This window comes from Cryptomeria japonica, chromosome 10 (assembly GCF_030272615.1).
Source record: "Cryptomeria japonica chromosome 10, Sugi_1.0, whole genome shotgun sequence".
Classification (NCBI taxonomy): Eukaryota; Viridiplantae; Streptophyta; class Pinopsida; order Cupressales; family Cupressaceae; genus Cryptomeria; species Cryptomeria japonica.
This window is the reverse complement of record NC_081414.1, coordinates 820,184,596-820,189,355: the sequence shown is the minus strand read 5'-3', so window position 1 is coordinate 820,189,355 and position 4,760 is coordinate 820,184,596.

The following is a 4,760-nucleotide window of genomic DNA, read 5'->3' as shown; positions in this document are numbered from 1 at the left end:
AGGATGTAAATGTTGTATGATTGAAAGCGTAAGAGTAGCCTGACTTTTTGATCACCCAATTAAGGGGAGAGCATATACCTTCTACTTTCAAGACAAGATAAACAAGGTTCTTTTTACCTTTCAAGTCAATGATTTTCTAGGATCTATATGGAGATGTTGCTCCACGAAAACATGGTGTTCCTTTTATTTCCTTCAAAGCAATGATTTTCTAATCTAGGAAAAGAACTTTGGTCAACAAAGCAGAATTTTGATCTTGGTGGTCAACAAAAGAAATTGATAAAAGGGGAAGGACTTCCCTCTTTGATTGTAAACAAAAATTTAAAGTGTGGTTCCTTTTGCTTGCAAAATGTAAAATTGATCATTTTAAGCACCAAAGGATGGTGAGATTCTTTTTAGCCCTTGCTTGCAAAAATAAAGATTGTTTTGTTCTTTTTAGAACCCAAATTGAGAATTTTTCTCTTGGAAAAGCAAGAAAAGATTGTTGTTGTGGTTCATTTTACAACCCAAAGTAAGGTGAGTTCAATTTTATCCAACAATAATTAAAATGACTCTAAATTTTAACTAACTTAACTAAGTTAGCAAAAATCTAAAACTATTTGTAATTCTACAAATAAAATCTAGCTCTACCTGCAAGAAATTGTCAGAGTCCTGCAAAAGTTCCAATCAAACAGTTAGAAAAATCTGGGTTTTGGTGGACTTTTACAAGTCTAAATTTAAGTTCGATTACAATTTTTGTTTTTGTTTTCTATCTGTGATGCGCTACAGAACAGACTGTACGCACTACATGATGACTGTGATGCGCTATCGGATAGACCCGATGCGCGGCTCTATTTTTCGGATGCACTACTCTATTTTTCTTCTGCACCGAGACCTATAGGAAAAGGTTAGTAAAGATGATGTGCTAAGATAAGGACTTCATGCGCTAAAAAATGTACGTTATGCGCTATAATGTTAGCGAGATGCACTAAATAATATTCTCCACGTGCTGATTCCTGTTTCCCGCGTACCTGCAAAAGTGTATATTTTTTAAAACTAATTTGATTAATGGGGTTGAGCCCCATGGTGGGCACCAGAAATGTATGCGGGAAAAGCGGGTCAATGAAACTTAAAATGTGAAAAATGAAGTTCAAAGAGACTTGTCCACACACCCACAGGACCTCTTGGTGCAAGCTAAGGAGTCATGAAGGATGACTCAACTTCCCAAGGTTGGTTCCATGGTTCTCTATCTCACAAGGTCCCTCAAACCAATGCCTTTGCTCTCATATCACTGAGCAAAGTGGTTTAGAGATGACAAATGCAGGAACGAGGGATGCTTTGATTGATTTTAACATGAGAATGCATCTTATCTATGCATGATTATATAAATGCAACAAACTAGATTATAAGATGACAAGATTGGTAGTAATACTATCCTAACATGCTTATACTAGTTATATGATTTAAGCTAATGATAAAGGAAGTATTCTAAGATGTTTATTAGATTAATTCCTATTACAAAGAGAGAGTAGATGTGCTAAAATTGAGCATAAGTGTGATACTAAAAGCTTGTGTCTTTTTAAAATGGAAGAATGAGAGCTCTATTTATAGCAAAAATAGGGCAATGGATGGCCAGGATTGAAAGAGTTAATCAAGGGTCAAGTTTGAAAGTTGATCAATCCATGTTTATAATTTTCACCAATGAAATGGTGACAATTGGCAACATAAGGTTGGTTGAGAGGAGAGGTGGGAAGCTTTAAATGCTTGAGAAGACCTCATGGTTACCTTAGGGGGTAAGGGTTAAGGTTAGGTTAAGGTTATCCAATGGATAAAGCTTTTACCCAAGGGGTAAACTCTTGTGCAAAGGATAAAGGAATAACCATGGTCAAAGCAATAAATGCTTCATGAGACCCTTGGGTTATATGGAGGTTAAGTTAGTTAAAAAGTCTCTAACCATGCCACTGAGGGTTATTTAACCATTAATGGTTTAAAGACTTTTGGGGACAAACTTGTAAGAGTCCTTCCAACTTTGGGGGGTTTCAACAAGTTGGCTTGTTGAGTGGATAAAGGCTTTAATGCCTTTTGGAGACTTTACTCCAAATTTGAGAAGTGACCCTCTCAAATTTAGGGGAAAGGGATAATGAATGGGTTTAGGGGTAATTTATTAGGATTAGATGAATTCTAGAATAAATTAGGAATAGGGTTTAGTATGCAAGTGGGAGATGTAGGATTTTGCAAGTGGGTGAGGAAAATAGAATTTAATTAAAATAAAATTAATTTATTTCAATTTGGTTGCAAATTGGGAAATTGAATAAATTAGATTTAATCAATTAGGGATAAACTATTTAATTAAATGTGAATTTAATTAAAAGTGGATATAAGGGTTTTAATTGAATAAAATAATTTTTAGTAAATTTAACTAAATAAATTGAATAATTTACTTAATTAAATAGAGGAATGCGAGTGATTTAATCAAATTGGATTTAATTAAATAGAGGAATGAACGTAAAATATTCATTTAGGAATATGGTCATTTTTATATGTCTACAGTAAGTTCATTTGAGAGGGAATCTTATGAGGAACATGGAGGATTATGGCATGGAGATGAAGGGATGGAGGGATCTTGATCAAGATCTCGAAAAATAATGGGATCTTGCTTAGGACATGAAGGTGAAGGAATACTTTGATCTTGACTTGGAAAGGGATTGTTAGGGAGGATGAAAGGAATGTCCTGATCTTGCTTAGGAGGTGGATGTTGGATGGGACTTGAAAGGACACTTTGTTCTTGAGATGGAAGGGTATCATTATGAATTGAATAGAAAAGAGCAAGGGGATCATCATAAGATTCTTGGTCGGTGGGATCTTAATAAAAAATTGGGTAGGATGGAAGTGTTTGTTCTTGATCTTTATTTGTTTTAGGACTCATTTCTTCTGATTTTGGATCATCCTCTTGACACGAGGAAGGAGTTTGGATATGCATGGGAGACTCTTGGAAGATTTCAACAGTTTGGCCTAATGAGAAAAGATTTTGAATGAGACTCTTTGAAGCAGGTTTTCTTGGAAATGGAATATACGATGGGATTGGATCTTGAATTTCTGAAGCATGGAAAGGACTAGCCTCATGGCTTGGATTAGATTGGATTTGTATTATGGATAGCCCTTGTGAGGTTGCGTTATTGGATAAAGATGGTGTGGACTGCTCTTGTGTGACTTCAGGGTTTGAGGAAATGGTGGAAGACATGGAAGCTACTTGAAATGCAAAGTCTTGATGGGAAGAGTCATTGCTAGACATGGGTCGATGACCTTGTTGCATGATAGGTGACACATTGACCATGTTTGATTGATGTCCAAAGGGTGACGTGTTTGTAAATACACTTGCATTCATTTGGGACACCCTTGGTGGTGTATTTGAAGACATAGGAGGATATTCACAAACATGTGATGTGACTGAAGACAAAATTGATTGTGTAATTGTGTGTGACCTTGGTAGTGGTTGACTTGTTTGCACATTTGCGGTGTTGAGAGTTATGTTGTTTGTTGTATTGGTTGTTGGACTTGCATTGTTGGATGTGTTTGTTGTTGATATTGGTTTCTCATATTTATTTGTGTGAGAATAGCTGGTATGTCTGATTTCATAATAAGAGCTCGTACATCAACTGGCTCTAAGTTTTTAATGGGATCTCTAAGTTTTTTAAATAATTTGAACATCCGGGATCTATGCTCTTCACATTTTTTAACGTTTTCTTCCAAGATCTCTATTTCTCGAGCTAGTTTCTCTTCAAGTGATGGAGAAATAGGTATGACACTTGTTTGTTCCTGATAAGTTTGATGCATGTTTTGGGACATGTATATGTTGGATTGATATAATTGATTGTTTGGTTGCAATGACACGGTCCCACGAAAGTTGGAAGTTTGATAAGGGTAATGGTGTCTCCTAGAAGTTTGAGAGCTTGTTTCAACTATCGCACTATATACCATTTTTTGGATTTTTGAAGTTTAGGGATGAAATGCAATGCACCTAAGGGATGAAAGTGCAACCCTACATTTTTTTTTGGATTTTGAGAATTTTGAAAATGGACAAATACAACTGAGGATGACAGATGCAACCTATGTTTTTGAATTTTTTTGACAAATTGGATTAAGGAATGACAAGATGAAATCCTAAAGAATGGCAATGAAACTTTGGACTTAGATTAGGGAACATCCTAATTTTGAAGATAATTCAAAATGGAGATAATGATTTGACCCTATACCTTACGAGGATGAAGACTATGCAAGGACTAAAACTAAGATTATGATGACTATGCAAGGACTTATGCAAATATTATGAGGATGCTAATGGGATGTAAATAAATAATTTATAAGGACTATGCAAGGACTTTATGCAAATTCCGAGGATGTAAATGAGGATTGTGATGAGGATGATAATGAGGACTATGCAAAGTAAGGACATAAATGGGGACTATAATGAGGACAACAATGAGGAATATGCAAGGAATTATGCAAAGTAAGGACACAAATGAGGACGATAATGAGGAAGATGCAAAGACTCATGCAAAGTAAGGAAACAAATGAGGACGATGCAAGGACTATATGCAAAGCTTAAGACGACTATGTGGTGCAGGAGCACCCGAGGTTTCTTTATAAACTTGCAATTTTGGGTGTGACTGATCCTCATTGGGTCAATGGTTGAATAAAGGACTATTGAAGAGTCCAATATTGTGCTTTGATTTTGTTTTGTAGTTTGCTTTGTCATTAAACTTAGCTTATTTACTCTGTTTTGG